Genomic DNA, 14594 nt, shown 5'->3' with positions numbered 1-14594 from the left:
ATGTCCTCCTTAAACAAAAGAAAAGTTTAGCCTTAAAGGAAAAAGCATTACCAAAATATTAGTTTAAGGCATATACGAAGACAAACTGAGGTAATTAACGATATTATTCGGTAAGTTAGCGACCAATAAAAAGTAGTCGTAAAGTTCCACCGATAGCAACAGTGCTGTCAACTTTTATTTGAACTTTTCATTCATGATTTTTCGTTTTAATGTTACCGATTTTTGTCGGTAACTCAATGAAATAGAGTATCGCACTACTGAGCTGAAACGCCATAAAGCTGAAAATATTACCAGGAATTTAGTTCGACAAAAGGATTGCGCCAAACCATTGCATAATCGAAGAAGTAAGCAAAGGCTACAGTCAGTGAGGGAAGGACCATGTGATACCCTATACCACTACTTTTAGTCATTAGCTTTCAGCGGACAAACCAAAGTTTTGTAAAACAAAGTTTCTCCATCAAAAGAAGTGAAACTACGTTTTCTATAGCAAAAACTTCCACAGTAATCTGAGGATGATAATAGGAGGATAGATAATACATCTATGGAAACAAAATTTCCCATAAAAACAATCCTCAAACAGCCTATAAAAATCCTTATGAACGTTAGGATTTTGAGTTTTTTATATAGAAAAAATGTTCTCAAGCCCCTGAGGATAATTTTTGCACAGAAAACAATGTATCTATAGAAAACAATTTTGAGTAATCTCAAGTTATTAAAAATATTTTTAATTAATTAATTGAATTAATCGAGCTAACATGACCTAAGGAATTTGTATTGAAAAATGAATTCTAGCGAAGTACCACACACCCAACCACTATGCTACGATCGTTTATTAAAAATATCAACGTCCAGTGTACAATTTTTTTCGAAAATATCCACGTTTTGTGAAAAAATTAATTCGAAAAAATGTACAATTTGTGAACAAAATATTTTGAAAACATCCACGGTTTGTGAAAAAATTATTTTGAAATTCAAAAAAATTATTTTGAAAATATCCACGTTTTGTAAAAAAAATATTTTGAAAAATCCACATATTGTGAAAAAAATTAATTTGGAAAAATTCACATTTTGTAAAAAAATTATTTAAAAAATATCCACGTTTTGTGAAAAAATTATTTTAAAAAAATATTCACATTTTGTGAAAAAAATATTTTGAAAATTGCAGGTTTTGTAAAAAAAAATATTTCGACAGAATCCACGTTTTGTGGGAGGGTTGGAGTTTTTTATTTGCGATGACTTCTATTTTGCTTTTCAAAATAGTCAGGCTTAATCCATTCCACTATTTTGAAAAAACCGGCGTTCTGTGATTTTTTTTTTTTTTTTTTTTTTTTTTGAAAATATCCGCGTTTTGTAAAAAAAAAATATGTTGAAAAAAATCCGAATTTTGTGAAAAAATTATTTTGAATAAATCCGCGTTTTGTGAAAAATTATTTTGAATAAATCTGCGTTTTGTGTAAAAATTATTTTGAATAAATCCACGCTTTATGAAAACTTTATTTTGAAAGAAAATCCTCGTCCTGTGAAAAAATTATTTTGATAGCAAACAATTGTTTTATCTATAGAAAAAAGTTCCTCTGGACGGTGTTTCCTATAAAAAACTCTTAGGCACTAAAGGATTTTTTCTATAGAAAAATTATTTGGAAAATCCAAGTTATGTTGAAAAATTATTTTTAAAAATTCTAAGTCATGTAAAAAATTATTTTAAAAAATCCATGGTTTGTGAAAACTTATTTTGAAAAAGTCCACACTTTGTGAAAAAATTATTTTGAAAAAAATCAAATTTTGTGAAAAATATATTTTGTAAAAATCCACATTTTGTGAAAAAATTATTTTGAAAAATTTCAAATGTTGAGAACAAAACATATTTTGTAAAAATCCACGATTTGTGATTTTTTTTTTTAATCCACATTTTGTGAAAAAATTATTTTGTAAAAATCCATGTTTTGTGATTTTTTTTAAATCCACATTTTGTGAAAAAATTATTTTGAAAAAATCTACGTTTTGTGAAAAAAATATTTTGAAAAAATCAAAGTTTTGTGAAAAAAATATTACTGTCATAATATGAGCCACGACGACGATCTGCTGTAAAAATTTCGAAACGATCCTAGACATATCCTTACCAAAACATAGCTTTGTATTAACAATCTTCCGCTTAAAACTTCTGTATCCAAAATGTAACAAAGAACCCAAGAAATACAACAAATCGGGATGTACCGTTACATGTGAGCTATATTAAATCATGGATTTATACCGACAATTCTCTGTAGGAATGTGTAATACCCCTAGCGAAAACTAAATGCCAAATTTCAGCGATGTTTCTATATTCCCTTTCTGAAAGAAAGGGTGCTTCTATAGACCCCTTCCGAAAGAAAGGGTGCTTCTGTAGACCTTTTATGAAAGAAAGGGTGCTTCTATAGACCCCTTCCGAAAGAAAGGGTGCTTCTGTAGACCTTTTCTGAAAGAAAGGGTGCTTCTATAGACCCTTTTTGAAATAAAGAGTGCTTCTTTAGACCCTTTCTGAAAGAAATCCCGCTTTTATAGTCCCTATCTGAAATAAAGAGTGCTTCTATAGACCTTTTCTGAAAGACATGGTGCTTCTATAGGCCCTATCTGAATGAAAGGGTGCTTCTATAGTCAATTTCTGAAAGAAAGGGGGCTTCTATAGACCCTTTCTAAATGAAAGGGTGCTCTTATTGACCCTTTCTGAAAGAAACATTGCTTCTATAGACCCTTTCTGAAAAAAGAGTACTTTTATTGACCCTGTCTGAAGGAACGCGTGCTTCTATAGACCCTTTCATAAAGAAAGGGTGCTTTTATAGTCCCTTTTAGAAAGAAAGAGTGCTCCTATTGACCCTTTCTGATAGAAAGGGTGCTTCTATAAACCCTTTCTGAAAGAAAAGGTGCTTTATAGACCCTTTCCGAAAGAAAGGGTGCTTCTTCTAAAGACCCTTCCTGAAAAAAAGGTGCTATATAGACCCTTTCTGAAAGAAAGGGTGTTTCTTCTAAAGACCCTTTCTGAAAGGAAAGGTGCTCTATATTCCCTTTCTCAAAGAAAGGGTGCTCTATATTCAGTTTCTGAAAGATAGAGTGCTTTTATAGATCCTTTCCGAAAAAAGGGGGCAACTATAGACCCTTTCTGAAAAAAGGGGGGCTTCTATAGACCCTTTCTGAAAGAAAGGGTGCTTGTAAAGACACTTTCTGAAAGAAACGGTGCTTCTATAGACCATTTCCTAAAGAAAGGGTGCTTCTATAGACCATTTCTTTTATAGACCCTTTCTTAAAGAAAGTGTGCTTCTATGGACCCTTTCTTAAACAAACGGTACTTCTATAGACCCTTTCTGAAAGAAAGGCTGCTTCTATAGTCCCTTTCTGAAAGAAAGTGTGCTTCTATAGACCCTTTCTTAAACAAAAGGCCCTTCTATAGACCCTTTCTGAAAGAAAGAATGCTTCTACAGACCATTTCTTAAAGAATGGGTGCTTCTATAGACCCTTTCTGAAAGAAAGGGCACTTCTACAGACCATTTCTACAAGATAGGGTGTTTCTATAGACCCTTTCTGAAAGAAAGTGTGGTTCTATAGATCCTTTCTGAAAGAAAGAGTGCTTCTATAGACCCTTTCTGAATGAAATGGTGCTTCTATAGACCGTCTCTGAATGAAAGATTGCTTCTATAGACCCTTTCTAAAAGAAAGGGTGTTTCTATAGAACCTTTCTGAAAGAAAGTGTGCTTCTATAGACCCTTTCTGAAGACCTTTTCTGAAAGAAAGGGTGCTTCTATAGTCCCTTTCTGAAAGAAAGGGTGCTTCTATAGTCCCTTTCTGAAAGAAAGGGTGCTTCTAGAGTCCCTTTCTGAAAGAAAGGATGCTTCTATAGTCCCTCTCTGAAAGAAAGGGTGCTTCTATAGTCCCTTTCTGAAAGAAAGGGTGCTTCTAGAGTCCCTTTCTGAAAGAAAGGATGCTTCTATAGTCCCTCTCTGAAAGAAATGGTGCTTCTATAGTCCCTTTCTGAAAGAAAGGGTGCTTCTATAGTCCCTTTCTGAAAGAAAGGGTGCTTCTATAGTCCCTTTATGAAAGAAAGGGTGCTTCTATAGTCCCTTTCTGAAAGAAAGGGTGCTTCTATAGTCCCTTTCTTAAAGAAAGGGTGCTTCTATAGTCCCTTTCTGAAAGAAAGGGTGCTTCTATAGTCCCTTTCTGAAAGAAAGGGTGCTTCTATAGTCCCTTTCTGAAAGAAAGGGTGCTTCTAGAGTCCCTTTCTGAAAGAAAGGATGCTTCTATAGTCCCTCTCTGAAAGAAAGGGTGCTTCTATAGTCCCTTTCTGAAAGAAAGGGTGCTTCTAGAGTCCCTTTCTGAAAGAAAGGATGCTTCTATAGTCCCTCTCTGAAAGAAATGGTGCTTCTATAGTCCCTTTCTGAAAGAAAGGGTGCTTCTATAGTCCCTTTCTGAAAGAAAGGGTGCTTCTATAGTCCCTTTATGAAAGAAAGGGTGCTTCTATAGTCCCTTTCTGAAAGAAAGGGTGCTTCTATAGTCCCTTTCTTAAAGAAAGTGTGCTTCTATAGTCCCTTTCTGAAAGAAAGGGTGCTTCTATAGTCCCTTTCTGAAAGAAAGGGTGCTTCTATAGTCCCTTTCTGAAAGAAAGGGTGCTTCTATAGTCCCTTTCTGAAAGAAAGGGTGCTTCTATAGTCCCTTTCTGAAAGAAAGGGTGCTTCTATAGTCCCTTTCTGAAAGAAAGGGTGCTTCTATAGTCCCTTTCTGAAAGAAAGGGTGCTTCTATAGTCCCTTTCTGAAAGAAAGGGTGCTTCTATAGTCCCTTTCTGAAAGAAAGGGTGCTTCTATAGTCCCTTTCTGAAAGAAAGGGTGCTTCTATAGTCCCTTTCTGAAAGAAAGGGTGCTTCTATAGTCCCTTTCTGAAAGAAAGGGTGCTTCTATAGTCCCTTTCTGAAAGAAAGGGTGCTTCTATAGTCCCTTTCTGAAAGAAAGGGTGCTTCTATAGTCCCTTTCTGAAAGAAAGGGTGCTTCTATAGTCCCTTTCTGAAAGAAAGGGTGCTTCTATAGTCCCTTTCTGAAAGAAAGGGTGCTTCTATAGTCCCTTTCTAAAAGAAAGGGTGCTTCTATAGTCCCTTTCTAAAAGAAAGGGTGCTTCTATAGTCCCTTTCTGAAAGAAAGGGTGCTTCTATAGTCCCTTTCTGAAAGAAAGGGTGCTTCTATAGTCCCTTTCTGAAAGAAAGGGTGCTTCTATAGTCCCTTTCTGAAAGAAAGGGTGCTTCTATAGTCCCTTTCTGAAAGAAAGGGTGCTTCTATAGTCCCTTTCTGAAAGAAAGGGTGCTTCTATAGTCCCTTTCTGAAAGAAAGGGTGCTTCTATAGTCCCTTTCTGAAAGAAAGGGTGCTTCTATAGTCCCTTTCTGAAAGAAAGGGTGCTTCTATAGTCCCTTTCTGAAAGAAAGGGTGCTTCTATAGTCCCTTTCTGAAAGAAAGGGTGCTTCTATAGTCCCTTTCTGAAAGAAAGGGTGCTTCTATAGTCCCTTTCTAAAAGAAAGGGTGCTTCTATAGTCCCTTTCTAAAAGAAAGGGTGCTTCTATAGTCCCTTTCTGAAAGAAAGGGTGCTTCTATAGTCCCTTTCTGAAAGAAAGGGTGCTTCTATAGTCCCTTTCTGAAAGAAAGGGTGCTTCTATAGTCCCTTTCTGAAAGAAAGGGTGCTTCTATAGTCCCTTTCTGAAAGAAAGGGTGCTTCTATAGTCCCTTTCTGAAAGAAAGGGTGCTTCTATAGTCCCTTTCTGAAAGAAAGGGTGCTTCTATAGTCCCTTTCTGAAAGAAAGGGTGCTTCTATAGTCCCTTTCTGAAAGAAAGGGTGCTTCTATAGTCCCTTTCTGAAAGAAAGGGTGCTTCTATAGTCCCTTTCTGAAAGAAAGGGTGCTTCTATAGTCCCTTTCTGAAAGAAAGGGTGCTTCTATAGTCCCTTTCTGAAAGAAAGGGTGCTTCTATAGTCCCTTTCTGAGAGAAAGGGTGCTTCTATAGTCCCTTTCTGAAAGAAAGGGTGCTTCTATAGTCCCTTTCTGAAAGAAAGGGTGTTTCTATAGTCCCTTTCTGAAAGAAAGGGTGCTTCTATAGTCCCTTTCTGAAAGAAAGGGTGTTTCTATAGTCCCTTTCTGAAAGAAAGGGTGCTTCTATAGTCCCTTTCTGAAAGAAAGGGTGTTTCTATAGTCCCTTTCTGAATGAAAGGGTGCTTCTATAGTCCCTTTCTGAATGAAAGGGTGCTTCTATAGTCCCTTTCTGAATGAAAGGGTGCTTCTATAGTCCCTTTCTGAATGAAAGGGTGCTTCTATAGTCCCTTTCTGAATGAAAGGGTGCTTCTATAGTCCCTTTCTGAATGAAAGGGTGCTTCTATAGTCCCTTTCTGAATGAAAGGGTGCTTCTATAGTCCCTTTCTGAATGAAAGGGTGCTTCTATAGTCCCTTTCTGAATGAAAGGGTGCTTCTATAGTCCCTTTCTGAATGAAAGGGTGCTTCTATAGTCCCTTTCTGAATGAAAGGGTGCTTCTATAGTCCCTTTCTGAATGAAAGGGTGCTTCTATAGTCCCTTTCTGAAAGAAAGGGTGCTTCTATAGTCCCTTTCTGAAAGAAAGGGTGCTTCTATAGTCCCTTTCTGAAAGAAAGGGTGCTTCTATAGTCCCTTTCTGAAAGAAAGGGTGCTTCTATAGTCCCTTTCTGAAAGAAAGGGTGCTTCTATAGTCCCTTTCTGAAAGAAAGGGTGCTTCTATAGTCCCTTTCTGAAAGAAAGGGTGCTTCTATAGTCCCTTTCTGAAAGAAAGGGTGCTTCTATAGTCCCTTTCTGAAAGAAAGGGTGCTTCTATAGTCCCTTTCTGAAAGAAAGGGTGCTTCTATAGTCCCTTTCTGAAAGAAAGGGTGCTTCTATAGTCCCTTTCTGAAAGAAAGGGTGCTTCTATAGTCCCTTTCTGAAAGAAAGGGTGCTTCTATAGTCCCTTTCTGAAAGAAAGGGTGCTTCTATAGTCCCTTTCTGAAAGAAAGGGTGCTTCTATAGTCCCTTTCTGAAAGAAAGGGTGCTTCTATAGTCCCTTTCTGAAAGAAAGGGTGCTTCTATAGTCCCTTTCTGAAAGAAAGGGTGCTTCTATAGTCCCTTTCTGAAAGAAAGGGTGCTTCTATAGTCCCTTTCTGAAAGAAAGGGTGCTTCTATAGTCCCTTTCTGAAAGAAAGGGTGCTTCTATAGTCCCTTTCTGAAAGAAAGGGTGCTTCTATAGTCCCTTTCTGAAAGAAAGGGTGCTTCTATAGTCCCTTTCTGAAAGAAAGGGTGCTTCTATAGTCCCTTTCTGAAAGAAAGGGTGCTTCTATAGTCCCTTTCTGAAAGAAAGGGTGCTTCTATAGTCCCTTTCTGAAAGAAAGGGTGCTTCTATAGTCCCTTTCTGAAAGAAAGGGTGCTTCTATAGTCCCTTTCTGAAAGAAAGGGTGCTTCTATAGTCCCTTTCTGAAAGAAAGGGTGCTTCTATAGTCCCTTTCTGAAAGAAAGGGTGCTTCTATAGTCCCTTTCTGAGAGAAAGGGTGCTTCTATAGTCCCTTTCTGAAAGAAAGGGTGCTTCTATAGTCCCTTTCTGAAAGAAAGGGTGCTTCTATAGTCCCTTTCTGAATGAAAGGGTGCTTCTATAGTCCCTTTCTGAATGAAAGGGTGCTTCTATAGTCCCTTTCTGAATGAAAGGGTGCTTCTATAGTCCCTTTCTGAATGAAAGGGTGCTTCTATAGTCCCTTTCTGAATGAAAGGGTGCTTCTATAGCCCCTTTCTGAATGAAAGGGTGCTTCTATAGTCCCTTTCTGAATGAAAGGGTGCTTCTATAGTCCCTTTCTGAATGAAAGGGTGCTTCTATAGTCCCTTTCTGAATGAAAGGGTGCTTCTATAGTCCCTTTCTGAATGAAAGGGTGCTTCTATAGTCCCTTTCTGAATGAAAGGGTGCTTCTATAGTCCCTTTCTGAATGAAAGGGTGCTTCTATAGTCCCTTTCTGAATGAAAGGGTGCTTCTATAGTCCCTTTCTGAATGAAAGGGTGCTTCTATAGTCCCTTTCTGAATGAAAGGGTGCTTCTATAGTCCCTTTCTGAATGAAAGGGTGCTTCTATAGTCCCTTTCTGAATGAAAGGGTGCTTCTATAGTCCCTTTCTGAATGAAAGGGTGCTTCTATAGTCCCTTTCTGAATGAAAGGGTGCTTCTATAGTCCCTTTCTGAATGAAAGGGTGCTTCTATAGTCCCTTTCTGAATGAAAGGGTGCTTCTATAGTCCCTTTCTGAATGAAAGGGTGCTTCTATAGTCCCTTTCTGAATGAAAGGGTGCTTCTATAGTCCCTTTCTGAATGAAAGGGTGCTTCTATAGTCCCTTTCTGAATGAAAGGGTGCTTCTATAGTCCCTTTCTGAATGAAAGGGTGCTTCTATAGTCCCTTTCTGAATGAAAGGGTGCTTCTATAGTCCCTTTCTGAATGAAAGGGTGCTTCTATAGTCCCTTTCTGAATGAAAGGGTGCTTCTATAGTCCCTTTCTGAATGAAAGGGTGCTTCTATAGTCCCTTTCTGAATGAAAGGGTGCTTCTATAGTCCCTTTCTGAATGAAAGGGTGCTTCTATAGTCCCTTTCTGAATGAAAGGGTGCTTCTATAGTCCCTTTCTGAATGAAAGGGTGCTTCTATAGTCCCTTTCTGAATGAAAGGGTGCTTCTATAGTCCCTTTCTGAATGAAAGGGTGCTTCTATAGTCCCTTTCTGAATGAAAGGGTGCTTCGATTTCTTTCAGAAATCCCCATATATACTTTAGTGTCTTCGGCGAATATTTTGATGTGTTTCAAACGGAATGACAAATATAATTATACCCTCCTCCATCCTTTGGTCTTGGTTTCAGTTTTGGTTTTAGTTGGTCACCGAAAGATTTTTTACAGCTTTCGGGTTATTATGCAACGAAGAATGGAATTGTACACGAAAAAAGTTTTATCGCCACCACAAGGCTGACTTCGGTAAAGTTTGCAAAATGATCCTCGAACAATCCTTACTCTGCATTTAAGCTAACTTATTTAATTTTTGTAGGAGGTACACTGATGCCGAGAAATCGACAAACAAAAACGCAAACATAACAAAATTTAGATTTTTAATTGAACTTTAAAAATTATTTATATTATTATATGTATATCTACATATATATTTTTAGCGTTCATTTGGAAGTATTAAATTTTGAGGTTATAAATACACATGCAACAACGAAAACACAGGTACAAAAAAACAATGTACTGGAACTTTTTCAATACATAGAGAGTTGAATGACTATATAATGACAAACAAAAAAACACAAAATTAAGTAAAAAAAAGGAACAACAAATCAAGTAAGGCTTACATTTTATCAACCATTTTCTCTTAAAAAAGTTTGTTGGAAAATCCGTTAACTTAACGAAGAATTCATTTTCATAACGAATGACCGGTCGTTCAGCTGGATGAATTCGATTTTTTTACAAAATCCATGGATGTGTTGTAGGTTCAGCCATTAGTTTGTCTGCGATCGATATTTAATTTTATTAAATAAATCCACAACTTCTGCGTTTTCATTACTTTTAATTGTTTATTATTAACGAATTGTTTCATTCGATTTCGAAATTTTGAATTATTATTTTCGATCAAATAATTTAAACATGAAATGGGCGCCATTTGTTGAAAAGACAATGTCATGTCCACGAAAGAAGTAATTAATTTTAATATTCACACAACACAACACTGCTGGGCTGGTGGACACTCGCCACACTACGTTCGAATTTTAATTTATTGGAAACACCCAAACAACGCCGAAAACTGGATGCTTGGTTTGGATGCTTTGAAGTAATTTTTTGGCTGGACAGCGGCAATAGATACCAATAAGAAGACAAATATTCCAGCCAGACGATGGGTATCTATAACAGAACCAGCCGAGCAAACCAAAAGTCAATACACCAAAGAAAAATGTTCAGGGTGGTTAGTTTTTTGTGACTTTTTTATTTTAATTTTCACATTTACAATCCTCAATGTCTATTCTTTTAATTGTTTATTATTCTTTGTTTAATTATTTTACTTTAAACATTTTTTATTTTTACAAATTTTATTGTCTTATTTCCTTTGATGCTGAAAGCTGAAATTAAACTGCAAAACCGCCACTTTAACGAGCGCCAAATAACCCGAAAGCCTGATTGTCACAACAAAGAGGCAGGCTTGCACACACACACGAGAGAAGAGAGAGCGAAAGACCAACATTTTTGAAGCAACAAAAATTTGCACAAAAAAAAAAAAGCACACGAACAACTTCAACCAGAACCCCAACAACTATGCATTGTACCCAAGTTTTAAGTATGTACCACCTTTCCTTTCCTTACTTGGTCTTTGTCATGTCTCTTTTCCTTCTTTAACCACCATCACATACCACGTTTATAAAAATTCCTCCTCCTTGGTTTCAATACGAAACTCTCTTTTGTTATTTCATAATGTGAAAGAGTTTAGCGGTAGGTACCTTCTCTCATTTAATTATAAGGAGGAGAACACTCAATAAAAGTTGTCATGAGCAAAAAAGAATAAATGCAAAATCGAATCAAAGATTTGGGGGGAATTTTTACTAAACTGGGAACAGTGTTTCAAAGCAGATATAATTGTGAAAACGTGTTCACAAAAAATATATTTTAAAAAATCCACGTTTGAAAAGGTTTGAAAAAATATATTTTAAAAAATCCACGTTTGAAAAGGCTTTGAAAAAATATATTTTAAAAATCCACGTCTGTAAAGGTTTAAAAAAATATTTTAAAAAATTTACGTCTGTAAAGGTTTTGAAAAAAAAAAAATATTTTAAAAAATTTCCGTCTGTAAAGGTTTTGAAAAAAAAAAATATTTTAAAAAATTTACGTCTGTAAAGGTTTTGAAAAAATATATTTTAAAAAATCCACGTCTGTAAAGGTTTTGAAAAAATATATTTTAAAAAATCCACGTCTGTAAAGGTTTTGAAAAAAATATATTTTAAAAAATCCACGTCTGTAAAGGTTTTGAAAAAAATATATTTTAAAAAATCCACGTCTGTAAAGGTTTTGAAAAAAATATATTTTAAAATATCCACGTCTGTAAAGGTTTTGAAAAAATATATTTTAAATAATCCACGTCTGTAAAGGTTTTGAAAAAATATATTTTATAAAATCCACGTCTGTAACGGTTTTGAAAAAATATATTTTAAAAAATCCATGTCTGTAAAGGTTTTAAAAAATATATTTTAAAAAATCCAGTTCTGTAAAGGTTTTGAAAAAATATATTTTAAAAAATCCACGTCTGTAAAGGTTTTGAAAAAATATATTTTAAAAAATCCATGTCTGTAAAGGTTTTGAAAAAATATATTTTAAAAAATCCACGTTTTTAAAGGTTTTGAAAAAATATATTTTAAGACATCCACGTCTGTAAAGGTTTTGAAAAAATATATTTAAAAAAAATCCACGTTTTTAAAGGTTTTGAAAAAATATATTTTAAGAAATCCACGTCTGTAAAGGTTTTGAAAAAATATATTTTAAAAAATCCACGTCTGTAAAGGTTTAAAAAAAAATATTTTTTTAAGAAATCCACGTCTGTAAAGGTTTTGAAAAAATATATTTTAAAAAATCCACGTTTTTAAAGGTTTTGAAAAAATATATTTTAAGAAATCCCCGTCTGTAAAGGTTTTGAAAAAAATATATTTTAAAAAATCCACGTCTGTAAAGGTTTTGAAAAAAATATATTTTAAAAAATCCACGTCTGTAAAGGTTTTGAAAAAAATATATTTTAAAAAATCCACGTCTGTAAAGGTTTTGAAAAAAATATATTTTAAAAAATCCACGTCTGTAAAGGTTTAGAAAAAATATATTTTAAAAAATCCACGTCTATAAGGAGTTTCAAAAAATATATTTTAAAAAATCCACGTCTATAAGGAGTTTCAAAAAATATATTTTAAAAAATCCACGTCTATAAGGAGTTTCAAAAAATATATTTTAAAAAATCCACGTCTATAAGGAGTTTCAAAAAATATATTTTAAAAAATCCACGTCTATAAGGAGTTTCAAAAAATATATTTTAAAAAATCCACGTCTATAAGGAGTTTCAAAAAATATATTTTAAAAAATCCACGTCTATAAGGAGTTTCAAAAAATATATTTTAAAAAATCCACGTCTATAAGGAGTTTCAAAAAATATATTTTAAAAAATCCACGTCTATAAGGAGTTTCAAAAAATATATTTTAAAAAATCCACGTCTATAAGGAGTTTCAAAAAATATATTTTAAAAAATCCACGTCTATAAGGAGTTTCAAAAAATATATTTTAAAAAATCCACGTCTATAAGGAGTTTCAAAAAATATATTTTAAAAAATCCACGTCTATAAGGAGTTTCAAAAAATATATTTTAAAAAATCCACGTCTATAAGGAGTTTCAAAAAATATATTTTAAAAAATCCACGTCTATAAGGAGTTTCAAAAAATATATTTTAAAAAATCCACGTCTATAAGGAGTTTCAAAAAATATATTTTAAAAAATCCACGTCTATAAGGAGTTTCAAAAAATATATTTTAAAAAATCCACGTCTATAAGGAGTTTCAAAAAATATATTTTAAAAAATCCACGTCTATAAGGAGTTTCAAAAAATATATTTTAAAAAATCCACGTCTATAAGGAGTTTCAAAAAATATATTTTAAAAAATCCACGTCTATAAGGAGTTTCAAAAAATATATTTTAAAAAATCCACGTCTATAAGGAGTTTCAAAAAATATATTTTAAAAAATCCACGTCTATAAGGAGTTTCAAAAAATATATTTTAAAAAATCCACGTCTATAAGGAGTTTCAAAAAATATATTTTAAAAAATCCACGTCTATAAGGAGTTTCAAAAAATATATTTTAAAAAATCCACGTCTATAAGGAGTTTCAAAAAATATATTTTAAAAAATCCACGTCTATAAGGAGTTTCAAAAAATATATTTTAAAAAATCCACGTCTATAAGGAGTTTCAAAAAATATATTTTAAAAAATCCACGTCTATAAGGAGTTTCAAACAATATATTTTAAAAAATCCACGTCTATAAGGAGTTTCAAAAAAATATATTTTAAAAAATCCACGTCTATAAGGAGTTTCAAAAAATATATTTTAAAAAATTCACGTCTATAAGGAGTTTCAAAAAATATATTTTAAAAAATCCACGTCTATAAGAAGTTTCAAAAAATATATTTTAAAAAATCCACGTCTATAAGGAGTTTCAAAAAAATATATTTTAAAAAATTCACGTCTATAAGGAGTTTCAAAAAATATATTTTAAAAAATCCACGTCTATAAGAAGTTTCAAAAAATATATTTTAAAAAATCCACGTCTATAAGGAGTTTCAAAAAATATATTTTAAAAAATCCACGTCTATAAGGAGTTTCAAAAAATATATTTTAAAAAATCCACGTCTATAAGGAGTTTCAAAAAATATATTTTAAAAAATCCACGTCTATAAGGAGTTTCAAAAAATATATTTTAAAAAATCCACGTCTATAAGGAGTTTCAAAAAATATATTTTAAAAAATCCACGTCTATAAGGAGTTTCAAAAAATATATTTTAAAAAATCCACGTCTATAAGGAGTTTCAAAAAATATGTTTTAAAAAATCCACGTCTATAAGGAGTTTCAAAAAATATATTTTAAAAAATCCACGTCTATAAGGAGTTTCAAAAAATATATTTTAAAAAATCCACGTCTATAAGGAGTTTCAAAAAATATATTTTAAAAAATCCACGTCTATAAGGAGTTTCAAAAAATATATTTTAAAAAATCCACGTCTATAAGAAGTTTCAAAAAATATATTTTAAAAAATCCACGTCTATAAGGAGTTTCAAAAAATATATTTTAAAAAATTCACGTCTATAAGGAGTTTCAAAAAATATATTTTAAAAAATCCACGTCTATAAGAAGTTTCAAAAAATATATTTTAAAAAATCCACGTCTATAAGAAGTTTCAAAAAATATATTTAAAAAAATCCACGTCTATAAGGAGTTTCAAAAAATATATTTTAAAAAATCCACGTCTATAAGGAGTTTCAAAAAATATATTTTAAAAAATCCACGTCTATAAGGAGTTTCAAAAAATATATTTTAAAAAATCCACGTCTATAAGGAGTTTCAAAAAATATATTTTAAAAAATCCACGTCTATAAGGAGTTTCAAAAAATATATTTTAAAAAATCCACGTCTATAAGGAGTTTCAAAAAATATATTTTAAAAAATCCACGTCTATAAGGAGTTTCAAAAAATATGTTTTAAAAAATCCACGTCTATAAGGAGTTTCAAAAAATATATTTTAAAAAATCCACGTCTATAAGGAGTTTCAAAAAATATATTTTAAAAAATCCACGTCTATAAGGAGTTTCAAAAAATATATTTTAAAAAATCCACGTCTATAAGGAGTTTCAAAAAATATATTTTAAAAAATCCACGTCTATAAGGAGTTTCAAAAAATATATTTTAAAAAATCCACGTCTATAAGGAGTTTCAAAAAAATATATTTTAAAAAATCCACGTCTATAAGGAGTTTCAAAAAATATATTTTAAAAAATTCACGT

At 32.6% G+C, this 14594-nt stretch overlaps 1 protein-coding gene across 2 annotated transcripts in view; it reads right to left on the bottom strand.

Annotated features, from left to right (window-relative positions):
- The window catches only part of grp (serine/threonine-protein kinase grp), a 191826-nt gene that overhangs the window by 134599 nt on the left and 42633 nt on the right, over nucleotides 1-14594 (bottom strand). Inside the window, exon 1 of one of the 2 annotated variants that reach the window (XM_073970681.1) lies at nucleotides 9368-10142. The exons of the other annotated variant lie outside the window; for it this stretch is intronic. The gene's annotated coding sequence lies outside the window, so the exon portion shown is untranslated. Of the gene's footprint in view, nucleotides 1-9367; nucleotides 10143-14594 lie in introns of those variants that run through there. 2 annotated transcript variants of the gene reach the window in all.

The sequence above is a fragment of the Musca autumnalis genome, unplaced genomic scaffold, assembly GCF_047663935.1.
Source record: "Musca autumnalis isolate F117 unplaced genomic scaffold, ASM4766393v1 scaffold_2, whole genome shotgun sequence".
In the NCBI taxonomy this organism is placed as follows: Eukaryota; Metazoa; Arthropoda; class Insecta; order Diptera; family Muscidae; genus Musca; species Musca autumnalis.
This window is presented reverse-complemented; position numbering and strand designations above follow the sequence as displayed.